This window comes from Gopherus evgoodei, chromosome 2 (assembly GCF_007399415.2).
Source record: "Gopherus evgoodei ecotype Sinaloan lineage chromosome 2, rGopEvg1_v1.p, whole genome shotgun sequence".
Taxonomy (NCBI): Eukaryota; Metazoa; Chordata; order Testudines; family Testudinidae; genus Gopherus; species Gopherus evgoodei.
In genome coordinates this window covers 58618149-58634732 of record NC_044323.1, presented here as the reverse complement: position 1 = coordinate 58634732, position 16584 = coordinate 58618149, and the positions used below count along the sequence as shown (strand labels likewise).

The 16584-nt window shown below is 42.7% G+C and overlaps 1 protein-coding gene across 3 annotated transcripts in view; it reads left to right on the top strand.

The window, feature by feature from the left end:
- The window catches only part of MACC1 (MET transcriptional regulator MACC1), a 54261-nt gene that overhangs the window by 9735 nt on the left and 27942 nt on the right, over positions 1-16584 (top strand). For 2 of the 3 annotated variants that reach the window (XM_030549317.1, XM_030549315.1), the window contains exon 2: positions 15807-15942. The exons of the other annotated variant lie outside the window; for it this stretch is intronic. The gene's annotated coding sequence lies outside the window, so the exon portion shown is untranslated. The remainder of the gene's footprint in view (positions 1-15806; positions 15943-16584) is intronic. 3 annotated transcript variants of the gene reach the window in all.

The window sequence follows — 16584 nt, the reverse complement described above, 5'->3', positions numbered from 1 at the left end:
CAGATTTCTTGAGTGGTCTTGAACATGTCATTTGGGGTCAGATTTTTATGGTGCTCAGCATCCACTTCTCTTCTTCTCAGTTTAGGGACTGTAGCAAAATGGCTACCCAACACACCCCCTACTGGCTCGATGGGGCACTGCAGCAAGTTTTGCCCCTGTTCCCCCTACTGTCATTCAGCCCACTCCAGGTATAGGAGTGTTCTGGCCTGCCAGATAGACCACATTATAAAGTCCTGCCCCTTTCAGAGCCATGGAGTCCGTTATCAAAGTCCAACAGAAATACTCAAAACAACTGAATCTTCAGCCTAGCTGGGCTAAGCAGGCTGCCTCTTCCTCACAAGCATGCCTTGACTGCTAGAGTTTGTCTCCATGCCTAGTCCCAGGCGCCTAAGCCTCAAACAACCCGACTGTCCAGGGCCTGGCACACTTCTCTGCTCACTCAGGGCTTCAGCCACACTGCTACTCCCCAGGCTTCCTGCCTCCAGTCAGGCTCCCAGCTCATCCTGGAAGTAACCTACCTGCTTTTCTCTCCTTGCTTCATCTCAGCCTGCTTCCAAAGACAGACCATGTCCCACCTCTTCTCTTCTCTCCCACTGAGCTCACCCAGCTCTTTATGAGACAAGCCCCTTCTTTTCCCCAGCTGCATCTAATAATTAAGTTCAGCCAGCTGATCTCCAGCCAGTCAGGATTAGCTTTGGGAATGTATGGAGGTGGGCAGTAGTTGATCTATCACAGGCTGACCCTTTAAGGGCCAGCCAGCCTGTGACAGGTGCCTAAATGGGAACAGAGCCCTTTTGAAATGAGGCTATTAATCTGTGCCTCAGTTTCTCATCTGTAAAATAGGGATAATAATCCCTTTCTCCCACTCTTTATCTATTTAGATTGTTAGCTCTTTGGGTCATGGGCTGTCTCTCATTGTGTTTTTGTACAGCACTAAACACTGTGGGGTTCCTCTTTCATTTGAGACACTTGCAATACAAATACATAACAAAATATCCTGATTGGGTTTTGTGGACAATACCTCAATACAAATAAAAAATAAAATCACTTAAAGTCTACAGATGAAGAATGGATGTCTTTCTACATGGTATGCTTTGGTTCAACTTTGATTGAGGAATTAGTGGGTGAAATTCTAGGGCCTGAGTTCTACTGGAGGAAAGATGAAGATTATTAGGTTTTTGTTTAGATTTAAAGATCTATCAATAAAATCATAGTGTTGAATTCAGTCCTGCTGATGGAACAGGAGTTAATACGGTTGACTATTTAATCCCATTATTATATAGGCAATTGTCCTTTGATTTTTCTCTCAGATCTCAGTAATGTGAATTTTGATGCATTAGTATGGATTAAGAAATTAGTAGAAGGAATATTACACCAGATGATATCGGAGACACACCTGAATTGGAACCCTGGGTCTGAAACCCCTGGAGCTTTGGGGAAGGGATCTCAATCCAAGCTTTGAAGGTCTTTAAACAAATTTGAATCCAGACTGATGCTGGTATTTTGTTGGTTGGATAAGAAAACAAAGAAAATGTCACTTTATCCAAGTTTCTGCTTTAGGGCCCAATGAGTTTCTCCATTTTCAAGAGTGGAAGGGACAAAATTGGGTGCATCAGAGGGAGCAGGGTGAAAGTGGGAGGAGGAAATGCCAAACTTCATATCATGCTTGACGTTTTCGCTCAGCCCATGGGAACACCTTTGCAAATCCCCATCTATGGAGTTAAGGATTTGTGGTTAAGAGGGGGTGAACCAAGGGTTGGAGAGGTCTGGACTGCAGGAATATTTTTCTCTACAGCATTGTCCCCCATTACAGGCCTGACTCTATTCCCCTCCACATTGTGGTGTCTCTTCTAATGTGTGAACCCTCATCATGAGGGATGGGTTAGAGGCAACAGCTAGTAGGGCCTTCAATGAGCCAGGCAAGTAAGGCAGCTGGGAAGCAGTGCAGAGTGGTGAGGATCCATGCCGAAGGCTCTGAAGTTCCTCAGTTTCTCAAGATTCATGCAGATCTTAGGACATCACCAGGCTTAGAAGACTGAATCTTTTGCTAATTCATTGGGCAAATCATGTCCCTCCCATGATTTGGAGGAAACTGAGTATGTGGATAAATAGGAGAGAGTTCAGGGGTGAGTCATGAGAATGATTGAAGGATTAGAAAATATGCCTGCCAGTGATAGACTTAAATATCTCAATCTATTAGGTTTAACAAAGAGAAGATTAAGGGCTGACTTTATCACAGTCTGTAAGTATCTAGATGGGGAACAAATATTTAGTAACAGCCTCTTCATTCTAGTAGAGAAAGGTATAACACAATCCAATGGCTGGAATTTGAATCTAGAAAAATTCAGACTGGAAAAGAGTGTAAATTTTTAACAGTTAGCATAATTAACCACTGGAACAATTTATGAAGGGTCGTGGTGGATTCTCCATCGCTGACAATTTTAAAATCAAGATTGGATGTTTTATCTGGAAGATCTGCTCTGGGAATTATTTTGGGGAAGTTCTATGCTATGGCCTGTGTTCTACAGGAGGTCAGACTAGATGATCACAGCAGTGCCTTCTGGCCAGGGCCGGCTCTAGCCATTTTGCCACCCCAAGCACAGCGGCACGCCCCGGGGGGGGGCTCTGCCGCTCGCCCGTCCCGCGGCTCCGGTGGATCTCCCGCAGATGTGGCTGCGGATGCTCCACCGGAGACGTGGGACCAGCGGACCCTCCACAGGCACACCTGCGGGAGGTCCACCAGAGCCGCTTGCCATCCTCCTGGCAACAAGCAGAGCGCACCCCGCGGCATGCCGCCCCAAGCACGTGCTTGGCGCATTGTGGCCTGGAGCCGGCCCTGCTTCTGGCCTCAGAATCCATGAAAACTCTCAATTTTTTCCCCCTGTGGAGGTAATTCAGGCATAGGGTAGAATTTAAGCCTTAGAGATTTTGTACTGATCTCTAAATACCATTGAGATAAAAAAGTAATCTGTCTGCATGGACAGGGTTGATTCAGCGTACTGAATACTGAAAGAAACAGAGACAAGTTCTGCTCTCATTTACTTACTGGTGAGTCTCCACTAACGTCAATGGAGTTAATGTGAATTTGCACCACTGTGACAGAACAGAATCTGACCTCGTATCTAATTCTGCATTTTCATGTTAAAACAAATTCTACAGTTAATCTTTTTGGCAAGATACTGTGTGTATAAGTATGAATAACTTCCCAAAGATATTTCTAGCCTAGATTATCTGAAAGCATTAATAGTTGGCTTGTGTATTTCCACTAAATAAGGACAAAGATAATTTGACATGGTGTCATGGATGGCTTGCTTACTAATGCTTCATATTTCTGAAGCCAGTGGCCTAGTTATAAAATGGTGACATAAAATATTAAATCAAGTTATAACTCAGAACATTACATCCTCAACCTTTTATGGGCAGAGCTAAGTTTCTTTCACTGTATTGAAGCATCTATATGGTCTATAGACATGTGATCTTAATAGCTTTAACACTTTAATCTAGGTCAGGCCTGGTCAATACTTGGATGAGAGACCTCCAAAGAAAACCCATGATGCTTCCAGAGTAAGAGTCCTGCCTAGCCTTCAGCTGGAATAATTACATTCCGCTTAAAATTTCATTGTGATAGTATTCTTCTTCACTACTCATCTTAAAGAGTTGTGTAATGTTTGTGTGTTCTGTTATATAGTAATAGCTTTTCTATCCTCCATCCACTGGAGGATCTTGTGATTTACAAATATCCATCAGTTTAGCTTCATAGCTCCCCTGCAAGGTAGTAAAGACATGCCCGTTGTAAGTGACTTGTCCATGATAATGAACTGTTACAGGGTGTCTGGCCCTTCCAAAGGGAGATAAGTTACCCCTTCTGTGATGCAGCTGATTTACTTCCCCAGGTGAACTGGAGAGAAAGAAGTCATGTGATGTGATGTGATGGAAAGTCATGTGACTAAACCAGGCCTCTGAGGGGATAGAAAAGCAGATGCCAGTAGATAGTCAAAAGGGGTGGAACTGCTGAATGAAGCTGCAGGGAGAGTCTCCTGCAGAGGCCGCCAAGAAAGGGAATTGTGATGGGGAAGATGCAGCTGAAAGTTTTTTGTTTTCCATTTGGGAAGAAGGCAGAGCAGGCCTTGCATCTTCTCTAGCTGCTCAGAGAGCAGGAGGAGACAGTACCTAGGGAAGGAGTGTCTGTGCCCAGTTTATATCTGTTTATGGAAGACGCTCTCTTTGTTTTGGAACTTTGTTTTAATAAAATCAGATCCCAAGAAGGGCTGTTCTTGGAGTTGTGAAAGCTTTGTGTGTGCTTTTTTTTTAATAAACCAAGAGAGGAAACTGAGGCAGTGTGTTGAAGAACCACCACTGGCCACAAGAGGGCGTGTATATGAGAGGCAGCCAACCCTTTTTACACACACAGTCTGTGGCAAAGTCAGGGATACAACAGAGGACTCCTGACACTAAAGTTGTTCGGAAGCATTTTCAGTGGAACAGATTTTGGTTGAAAACTACCGTTTTGTTCTGATGTTGTTTAGATTTATTTGATATCAAAATATTAATTTTATTAATTGTATATGTTATATTTAACATCTATATAATATTTAATATAAAGGTTTAAACAAACTGAAATGAAACATTTCAATGATTACAAATAAAAAAATATTCAGAAGGTTTGTTTCTTGGGATATTTCAAAATTTTAGCTTTTCATTCTAACTGGGAGCAATTGCCTCCACCCTCACTTTCCACCAACACCTCAACTGTTGGAATCTCCCACAGAACAGAAATTTGAGTCCCCAACCAGCTCCTCCCAACAAGGTTAATCCACACCCCAAACCAAAAAACAATTATACTGAGCTTAAGTGGCTGCTGCATTTCACCCTAGAGGTGACTGTGTTTCTGTGCTGGGTGTTTTGGGATATTTCGGGATGTGCTACACTGGTACTTCTATGGTGTAACAAATAAACTACTCCATCCAAGGTGCTGCATCCTCTTCAAAGACCTAATCCTGCAAGGTACTGAGCACCTTCAATGCCTATTTCCTGCAAGAGGGCCTGAACTTCTTGAAGGATGAGGCACCAGCAGTTTTGGTTCCTGGTTTTCAGGAGACTGCTCTACCTGTGAAGATGGATATACTGTGCCAATGTCTTGATATAGCGCAGGACTGTCTAGAGTTGATAAAAAGCTGGAGAACACATACTAAAAATCCAATGACTACACTTAAGAGTTACTGATCTGCAGCCCTCATCTTCTGCTTGGGAGGCAGTAATTTCGGTCATGATGAAAAATAGTACAGCATTCTGACAAAGACTGAAGGAAGCAGAAAACCGCTCACATATTTTGAATCAAGGGTTATAAATCACAGCATGCTGAACCTGGCTCCTGAGAATTCCCTGCACGGTTATTCATAGAGTCAAAGGCCAGAAGGGATCATCAAGTCTGACCTGTTATTTGAAATGCTGATTCACACAGCAGTTTGGGGGGAGTTTACTAATGTTTTTGGCCCACCCCAAACTTCTCAAACTCCTGTCCAGTGAAGTCACATCACTATGCACCACGTCAGTTGTAGGAGTGTGGGGATGGTCAGCCAGATGATTCACTGGGAACTCACTTCATCCCAATTGAACTGACTCATTTTATACACAAAAGGAGGCTATTTTGCTGCCACCATAATATTCCTTCTATTATTATTATTTTTTTAATATGTGGGTGAAATGAATGAGTGCAATCCATCTCACTTCTCCAAAGCCGGCTACACACGAATTGGCTGGGGAAAAAGAGAACCAGAACTTCCTCCCAGGTTGGTGACACAGAAAGAAGCTGGGAAGGGGGAGGGAGGTGGAGCTTCCTTGTTCAGACAGGGATCTGCTGCTGCACGCAGTGGTTGCCAGCAGGTGTCACAGCTGAACAACTGCTGCTCTGTCAGCTACTTCTGTTCCCCTATAGCCTCCTGAACTCACTAGAGGGGCTCAACAGAGTCCAGAGAGGAAGATTTGGCAGCAGGGAAGCAGGGGAAGAATGGGGTTAGGACATCAGTATGGATGTGTAGGAGCATGTGGGTGGCCAGGGTTGTTAGGAATAGAGTGATCTCTGCATGGGGTGGGAGTGGGGGCGCTCAGGAAGGACTGGGCCAATCACGGGTAAAATCAGGGGCATAACAATGGCTTGAAGAGGGGGAAGGCATGTCACTCAAACTGTTTTTGGTGCTATAGAGCCAGACCTGCCATGCAGACAGCTTCCCCAAGCACCTCATCATATGAACCACAGGAGGCTTGTCATAGCGGCACTGCTAGCTTTGATGTGAAACATCATCCAGAGAAAGGGGTGTCACTGGGGCTCAGTGCTAAGTGGTTTCACTGGAGGGCACAGATAACTCCCCCCCACACACACACACTTCATGAGGACATTGGGGTGCAGGAACATGGGGGGAATGAGAGTAGGTAGAGCACAGGGATGTGATGGAAGAGGAAAATTGCGGATGTAGTGCCAAAAATATCCCTCCATTGCTGCTCCCATTTAATGCTCTCTCATTATAGCCCCTTCATAACTGCTGCATATGATTAGATAAGATGGGACATGAAGAACTGTACAGAATGATGAATAGTATGGAGAAGATAAGTCAGGTCCTGCCAATTCCCTCTCTTCATCATATTTGAACAAGAGGTCAGTCAATGAAACAGGAAGGTAACAACACTAAATATTGTACTATATATTTTTTGAAAACCAAAACAATTCACCCCCCTGGAACTCCTTACTGCTAGATACCATTAAGGCCAAGGTCTTAGTAAGATTCAAACAGGACTGGAGATTCTCATATGGAGAATGAGAACATCCACAATTAGATTAGGGAGGATATTTTAAAAATATAATAAGGGCTATGAGCCCTTTGTATCTCAGGATATAAAACTACCACTAAAAGACAGGCTTAAGGAGAAACGTCCCATTTGGGCAGGCTTAAGGAGAAATGTCCCTAATTGGCATAGCAGGATTTTTTGCCTTTCCGCTGAAATATTCGGTACTAGCTGTGGATAGAACACTGTGACTGGGTGGCTCGCTGGTCTGCTCTAATGTAATTCCTATTCCTGTGAATGAGCGCTAAAAAAGCAGTGTTTTAATGAGAAGCAGAGAGCCAGTTGTCACCTTAATTTAGTAGAAACAGACCAAAGTTGTGAGCAGTGCTTCTGGAAGTAAGTAGTTAAAAGCAGGATTCAGAGATTTCACATGTTTTTCATTAAGAGACAGATTGGCCATTTAACATGAATCCTGTATGACAGAGAGAAGCAGATCATTGCTTGTCTAAAGCTTGTATAATTGCTACATGAAGAAAACACTGCTACATAATGATGGCTCTGATTTTGGCTTATAGAAAAATAACATGGATAGTTGCATTTGCTTTCCCTTCTCACCTAGCTTTGCCACTAAGAATTCCATTTTTTTATTCCCGTCCTCCACAACTGCATTTTCAGCAAAGTGTGTCAAAAGTAATAGCTTTTAACTTATGAAGTTTAATTTTTCTAGTAGCAAAACAACTGGATAACCGATCAGTCCTTTTATTAACAACATGTAGGCAGATCTTCCAAAAGAAGCCAAGTCTCATTATCAGAGAAGAGCCACAACCAAGCATCAGGCATCAGTATAATTGACGTTCAGAGGAATAAACAAAATGCTTGATTTGTACAGTTTTACTCCCAAAAGTGTCACGGGGATGAGTTCTCATTTTGATACTGTGCAGAGTCTGTACTTCCAAAATATCAGTGATAAGAGGACTATTAAACAAGGTCTTCAGCTGAAACAGATCTACACACACAAACAGGCATTTTCTTTCCTGGAAAATACTATCACTGTCAGTCACATGCAATAACGTGCACTGTGACTTCTCCCCTGAGTCCATCAAGCACTCAGTATACTATTAGAGTGACACATATCACATGGCTGCATCGGGGAATTATATACCACGTTGTTTTCTTCTACAGTTAAGGGCATCATCATTTTAAACTGACATCAGGTGAGGGCCAGAGAATTCTATGTGCCAAAAGCTTGAATTCTCCTTCCATATTTAAGGGGACTACACTCCTGTCGAAGATGATTTTTCGACTGATGACATGTGATCGCATGTTGGGTGTTCTTCCTTCCCACAAATGTGCCCTCTCAAATATCACCTCCCCACAGTCCATCAGATTTTCCAGAAGAGACTGAAGGAGTGCTTGCCTGGGGCACATTTTTCTTCCACCACACATTCAACTGTGATTTTGTCTTGGCTTGTTTATTCAGTGACAGCCTCTTGGGAGCCTGACTGACACAGCTTCAGAGCTGCCAGACTTAATCCTTGTGTCCCAGCCACTGATTTAACTCTGCATTTGAGTAGAAGACCAACATCAGATGAGGTACAGGGCACTACACATCCCCAGAGTTCACTGGTCCTCTTTCTTCCTGGGAAATATTCCTCATCTGGTACAGAGGCACACGGGACAGAAGGAATTCACAGACACCTAGATGTGAGTCCTGCTGTTCTTTCCTGAGCAATCACAGTGGAGGAGCAGCCCAACCATGCCAACTACCCTGACTGCCTGTTCTGTCCCTCCCTTTAGCAAGCCTGGGATGCCACCAGTGCACAATCAGGTGAAAAAAGCATGGTTGAGACCTATCACATTCCTAACCACATGGCATTGCACCAGGGTGGATTTGCTCCAGGATCTACACTGCATTTCATGTCTATGTGTGTCAGGTGTACGTAGCTGCAATATCTTCCTACATCAGGCTACCATCTCTTTACATGACAGCTGACATGTCAGTTCAGTGGCATGTCTGGTATCCACCATGCTGGAAAGCTCAAGGCTATGTTCCATCATGAAAACTACTGCATGTTAGGCCCAACCCTTGGCTGTGGCAGCTGTATGCTAGCACAGCATGCTGCATAAGTGTGCAATGCATCCAACTTTAATAAAGACGTATACAAATCATAGTAGCAATGCAAGGGTTAAAACCCAGCTCTAAAAGTGCACTAAGTTATATTATCTTTAGTGTTTTAAATTAAAATTGCCTGAAATGGGCAGTGCGTGACGGAAGCAGTGCCCTATGTATAGAAGTGAATTCCATGTCACCTTCTCCGCCACTCAAAATGCTGTCCTGGCAATGACACAAGGGAAGTGTAATTCTTTAAGATGATTGCTATTTGTGCATCGCTGGGCTGGCAGGAATGTTTTAATGCTGAAATGGTCAAGACTTTTTGGTCTGATACGAGCAGTTAAATTACAAAGGTAATTATGTTTATGACTATGCAGCTCAGTGGCGTGCATAAATGTCAATCCCTTGTGAAGGACTAGCTTACTGCTCAACCCAAGTTTGTCTTTGTTTGGAAAATATTATAGTCTTACCCTTTGGGGGCTTTTGTAAATCACACCAGATGAACTGATGAGTGGTAGGGAATTGTATAGTTTCTCCTGCCAAAATCCAGCCTGTGGGATACAGGAAGCCCATCGTCATAGCTTCCCTCTTAATTTTGGGGACCTATAAATATAAAGGATAATCTCATGATTCAGTTTTTTTTAAAAAGCCTCTAACTCTTTTCTTTGAAAAGTCAGCTTTGAGGACGTCAGTCACTACTCCTGATACTGTGTCACTATTTTTTCTTTTAAGACCACAGTTTATTTATGGGGGTCCACTGAGAGCCATCCAGGGCTTGCCTTTGGCACCAGCATTAGTCTCTTTCTGGGAAGAGTGCTGATCAGTTCACAGTTGGGAAAGGTGGTATTGTCCAAGCTGAGCTGATGGCACTAGGGCTGCCTCAGGCTCCCTATCCCCTGGTTGCTTGCAGGTGAACTAACCTCTCTCCTGTACAACTAATATGGCCTCAGGGTACAGCTTACAGTTGTGAGAATCAGTGTGGTTTAGTGGACTAAGTGAGTAACATAGGAAGGGACTCCTGCATTCTAATCCTGACTTCCTTTGTGGCTTTAGTCTATTTATTTAACCTTTCTACCTATTATCAGAGGGTAGCCGTGTTAGTCTGGATCGGTAAAAGCAGCAAAGAATCCTGTGGCACCTTATAGACTAACAGACGTTTTGGAGCATGAGCTTTCATGGGTGAATACCCAATTCCTCATGCATCTGAGGAAGTGGGTATTCACCCACGAAAGCTCATGCTCCAAAACGTCTGTTAGTCTATAAGGTGCCACAGGATTCTTTACTGCTTTCTACCTATGTTTCCCCATCTTTAAAATGGGAACAATACTTACCTGCCTCACAGGGGTAACTGTGCCAAGCAGTTAACACTTCCACACAATTGCTGACATTGACTAGAATTCAATGAAACCCTCCATTGGCTGAGATCCTCGCAGCCTCTATTCCTCCAGCTTGTTTGGAGAATTATCGTGTGGATACATTTGTTTTTCATGTTCAGGGACCTTAGGACAAGCACCAGGATTCCACTTCTCTTGTACAAGGCGGCAGAGGTCTGTCTCTTTACATTTGTCTACAGCATGCCACAACAGTATCTGAACACTTTACTACAGCGTCACAGCACCCCCTCTTACGTAAAATGAATCTTAAATGTGAGGGAGTGACCCACAGAATCACGTCTCTGGGCTTTCCTCGAATCCAAAGGCTAACTTTCCTTGTAGGAATGGGATCTTGGTGGGTAGGAGTTTGCTTGGTTTGGTTATGGGAAAGGGAGACAATTCTCACTAAGAGAAGAAGACTCATCTACCCATCTAAAACACAGTGAGGCTTGTTATGCCTCCCATTGAAACTTATGAGGAAGGCTCACATACAAGTCAAGGAGAGTCACACCTTGGTTCGTGTCTATTTTCAACAATTTCAGGCTGTTTTGGTGATGTTCAGTAAATGGCATTCTAGGAGAATCAATGATAAACTTATGTTGTTTGCTGTTCTGCTAATTAAAAAAAGCAAACACTACTATTCCAGCCGCTTTAATTTACCTGTTAATTGGCTCTAAATAGCAAGGATACAGTTCTTCACTCACACTGCTATGCAATGTGAATGTCAGTGTAGGTTATTTTTTACATGATTGAGAAAAAAGTGCACCTCAACATTTTATCCAAGCACCTCTCCCCCAGCAATATTGACAATTAACCACACTTTTTTTTAGGTTGCTGCATAGCTGTGTTCCAGAATCCAAGCTTTCATTTAGCATAAATTAAGTCTCTAGCCCTTAAGTTTAGGAAGACATTCTTCTAAATGCTAAGCAGTGGAACTGATGCAGAGGTATTTGCCTGAGTCTGCCGAAAGCCTAAAATGCAAGCTCTGATAGAAGTGTGAATTGCCCCATTATTCCCAATAAGGCAATACATTACCATCAGAAATCTCAGCTTCAAATAGCCAGCCATCTGTGAAATAGTTAATGTAGGAACATCAAGCTAATATGCTTTTCCATTGCTGGATGTGGTGGCAGCTATTGAGGTAGGGAGCAGTGGCTGTAGGTGCTGTGTAGGATTGATGGTATGGGGAAATGTGGAATTCAAGTCACACCATACTCTCACATTCAGAGTCACCTCTTCCTCTGCTCAAAATGGAGAGCAAAAGTAAAGAGGTAGTATCTCCCTAATACCAAAAGCCTAAACTTTGTCCGGTGCACAAGGCTGGGAAAGTGGATGATATAGTCTTCACTTCTCTCACTGAACACTTTTGTTTGCTGTTTGTCTGTGATGTTATGTCCATGGTGTTAGATGTAGTGTTATGATTTAGTTAAGTAGTGAAAGGGCTAATAAATTAAAATCTTAACAGTATGTGCACAGCAACTAGTTGGATTCCATGTGAGTTATTGTGTTCCCTGGTATCTCCAGCCTGGAACAATAGAAGTGACACATTATTGCAATGAAAAAGAACAGGAGTAGTCCTGTTCTTTTTGCTGATACAGACTAACACGGCTGCTACTCTGAAACCTGTCATTATTGCAACCAATGTTTAGTTTGGACCTGTGCTTGATTTGTGAAGACAGACCTGTGCTGTCAAGCAATCCCATAGCTGCTGAAGAAGCATGTTCACTCCCAAGACCAGTAGAGTACTCTTTGGATTTCTTCTCTTCCATATATAATAGAAGTTAAGCATTAAAATAAATCAATACACAATATATATAGCCAGTCTGAAGCCATTATATTTACATCTCAATGGATAGACCTAATGCCTGGGGCTGCCCATGAGCACTGTCATTCCCAGAAGTAATTAGAAGCTTATCAAGGAAGTTTGATAGCCAGGCCTTCATTCACCACTAGGTGATGACTGAGGTGAGTCAGCCCTGTCTCTGTAATCTTTGGTTGCTTGTCATGTCTCTGCACATGCCCAGACCCTCCCCCTATTAAAAAGGTCATGGATCTTTTAGAATGGTGGCGAGATAGAGCAACATGCTGATACATAGTGTAATGTTCTGAAAAGAGTTACTACAGGAAAGTGTTGCTGTGACGCAATCTGCTTTTGAAAGAAGGCCAAACAGAGTTAAGTTTGAATAAAAGGCAGGATTCTAGTACCTTGCTGTTCTAGAATGTCGATTTTTAAGATACTGATTGTGACGCTCAAGTACAGTATGGGGCCTCTCAAGTGAATGTACTCTGTGTAGTTTTAGATGCAGAGTCAGTGATTGGGGTAGGGGAGGAGGGAACTATTTTTTTCTTTATCAGCAGTATTTTAACCCTGGCAGGACATGTTGTCTTTGGTAGCAATAATTCTGAAGAACTCACCATTTAGTTTAAAAGGATTCAAAGATTTGTAGAAGCAGAATATCTTACAAAACACCATGTGCTGAACAAGCTACCTCTTTCTGAGTTCTCTAGAATTTCATGAACTTTTTACTTTGGGAATATTCTCTCTTCCTTTTAATGCATTTTTTTCCCCTCAGCTGTTACTATAGTAAGAATTTTGGAAGTCCTGCCAGCTCCTTATTCAAGTCTTTTATGAGTCTGGTGATACCTTACTGTTAGAGCTAAAAGTGTATCACTTACCAATGTGTCTTTTGCCTTCATACAGTACAAAACCATTTTCCCTGGCTATCTCTCAGGTTCTTTCACCAATCACTTGCATGGTTAATCTCACTCCAACCTCCACATTTCAGTTCCTGCTCAGTACACACCATGTACCAACACAAATAGTTCTGTGCACTATTATGTTTCACTTTGTATCGACAGTGAAATGCTTAGCTCCCATTGCTTGCTACACATGACCTATTCTATCCAGCGGGATGTCAGCCCCTTCCCCTCCTGCTCCCTCTACTCCAGCCCGGTATGTTTCTCTCTCCTTTGGCTCCCTCACTCAGCATTCATTCCTGCACTGTCTCATCTCTCTCTCTCTCGCCTCACCACCCTGCTGATGACCAATAACATGCTTAAATCACAAAACTGTCTCAGTGCATTATCGCAGTGAGCTCTTTATAGAGAGCTCGATATAGCTCCTTACTTTTGAAAGGAGTATCTTTCCTTCTGAGTGCCTGTTTTACAGTCTTCATACTAGTCTAGTCGTGAGTAATAAAGGCATCACATGGATATTTTAAGAAGATCCCAAAGGGAATCTTTAGGGAATGGCTTGTTCCATTTGCAGTTTTTACTAGCATTATAAACAGTCTGTATGTGATACTATTGTCAGATCCATGATGTCAACATACTCCCACTGTGCATCATCTTCCCAGGCTTTTGTTTTAGGATGTGTGGAATTTACAGCAATTAGCCACTGTGCATCTGCCTGATTTGTGATGTTGTGTCTTGCTCTTCATTTATTTGGCTCTTAAACTTGTATTTGGACTTCAGCACGTCTGGCAACTTAGAGCTAAGTAACTCACAGCTAAGGCTGAAATGTTTAATACTGATTTTTATTTCTCTACGATAGACCAAGTACATTTAGACCAATTTATATTTGCATTTGTAAATGAATGGATAAATATGCTAATACTCCTAAACATTGCACTGTCTGTAGTTGCTTGTATTTTTTCTGTGCTGCTTATTTTGGGTTAGCTTGTGAAGTCCTTATTCAAGAAGTGCTCATGAATACTTACTCACCCATGTAAGATATTGACAATCTGGCCCCTTAGTGAATAAGTCCTGGAGCTAACAAAATTATAAATGTAAAGTATTTTATGTCATTAGAACATTTTGGGGCACAGATATTGTACAACAAAAATTAATACACATTGATAAATCTCTCTCACCTCTGGAAGCTTTTCTATTGTCCAAAGGGTTTCTAGCATTGGCAGGTCCTGGTATATCAGACCTTGAAATCACAGCATTCAGATTAGAAGATGGCTTTTAGTTTGCACTTCAATTCTGGCAAGATTTTAATAGCAGCTCTCATTAACTGCTAGAGTTGGGGATTAACATTTTATACCTTCCGAAAGCTGGGATTACAAGCTCAATGTTTAAGATTTCTGGTCTGAGCAATTCTTGATATAGAAGACACTAACGAAACTCATGTTGGAATTCAGGTGAAGGAGAGAGGCAAAAAAATTTAAAAAGCATGAGGGTATTGAGAACTGAGAGTTTAAGGTTCAGTATTTCAGCAGCCTCTCAGGACTAGAAATAAATGCTTTATAACTTTGGAAAGCTAAGACTCCTGGATTATAAAGTATTTGTTCATAGCCCTGATGATCTGAGAAAAAGATTTAACACTATCAGTAGCCCCTAAATCTAGAACAGAGTTTTTGGCAGACCTCAGACTAGTTTAATCCTCCCTTCTGCAGTCCTTTCTTAACACCACCGAATATTCATATCAAATGTAGTCAGGCAGTACAGTTACTTCTGTTGATTCTTATGTTAATGTAGTCAGTGCCCTAATCTCAAATAGATATAATGCAGCTAACAACAGACAAGCAGATCTAACTCCTTTTATAGATTAAGAGCCCGATGCTCATCACATAGCAGTGTAAATCAGGAATAGATCCATTGAAGTCAATGGAGATACATCAGCAGATGACAAGTTAAAATGGAGGCAAGTCAGGCCCCAAATGTATCTTGTAGTTTTGATTTCAGATAAGGCAGGGGAATCTGAAAGTCTGTCCAGCCCACTGACTGTGGGGCTGTTGTTCAGAGGACAGGCAAACCTGAACATCAGCAATGCTTCATTGCCTTTGCAGATGTCAGCGTGGGAACAGATTGTTACCTACAGCTTATGATAACTGCTGGTTAAAAACAAAAATAATGCTCTGAGCTTGTGATAAAGCAATCTGTATTTTACCATAGGATGTTGCATCATGAAATGAAGTGTAAACTGAGTCAAGCCCGTGCCAATATCTCCTCTAGCATCACTTTTTATTAATATGTTACTTGCAGTTTCATAGCCAAACACCCAGACATGCAAGGCTCCCACTTTCTAGTAGCTACAGCAAAAAGCAAACACAACACATCTTGTCTGTGCAGATGTGGAGGAGTAGTGGAAGAAGAGCTGTTTAGCTGTCACTCTTGCTCCTGCATAGGGGGGCAGCCTATAGTTCATCAGTCCCCAAAGCAGAACTGGCTTTAGTATTTTGAGATAGGCCCGGAGAACAATTCTTGCCACTGCCATAAACTTAACTGGCTCATGTCCATCACCATCATCATCATCCCACTACACACACAACCAGCTGAAGGATTTGGGGAGGGTTAGCAAGGTGGTCCTTGGAGATACAGACTTTCTATGTAAAATGAGTCTCTAGTATAGATGGTGTATCTGTGGAGGGGTTGTTAATTTCCCCCCAGCCTCCTATTGCTGCTGTGGAGCCCAGATGCTATTTTTTTTCCAGCTGTAGCACTGTGTTTACGTCTCCAGGCTTCTCTCCAGAAGGAAAAGGGATAGAACTTACACTGATTTAAATGAAAGCTGAAATTCTCCTTCATATTTCTAGCTCTCCCACCTCATGGCAAATATCGACAGGACTGCATTTGCTGTTCCTTTTAAAGATGTAGCAAGCTTCTGCAACTCCAGCAACCAGGAAACACTGCATCTTACAGCTCTCCTCTCTAGTCCTTGGGGCACTACAGGTACTACATATTCCTCCCCAACCCCCACTCCCCAGCTCTCAAAACCACAAGAAGCCGATGTGCGCACACAATGCAGCAGGGGACTGACTCCCCAGAGAGCTGAATCCCCTGGCTGCAGAAGAGCGGTGGGATTAGCTCCTTAATGCATATCTTGCTTGCCTCATTCATCTGGGTAAAGTTTATCTGGTTACTTTGGCCTGCCACGGCAGATTGCTAATACTGAGCACTCAGATGGCATCAGAGAAGGAGCGGAGCTATCACAACCAGTGTAAAGAAGAGGAGGTACCTGAATCTTGTCTCACTTATACTGGTATTAGGTCAAGATATGTCCATTAACTATAATGGAGTTGTCAGAGTGGCCCCACCCAGAGCACCCTCCTGTGGCAGGCTGTGGCAGAACAGGCGTGTCTGCCTCAGCTTCCCTCCTTTTGACTTCCCAGTAACTCTGTGCCAGGTTCTCTTGCCTCAGTAATACTTTTTCTGGTCTGGCTTATTACAAATATTCCATAACACATGTCCCCAAAGTATAGTCCATTTATCACCTGCTGTGCATGTTGTCCTCAAAATCCTAGGACATCTAGTTCCCTCTGTGCTCCACATGGCACACTCTGGTGTCTTCTGCCACACCTGGCAGTAGGACAG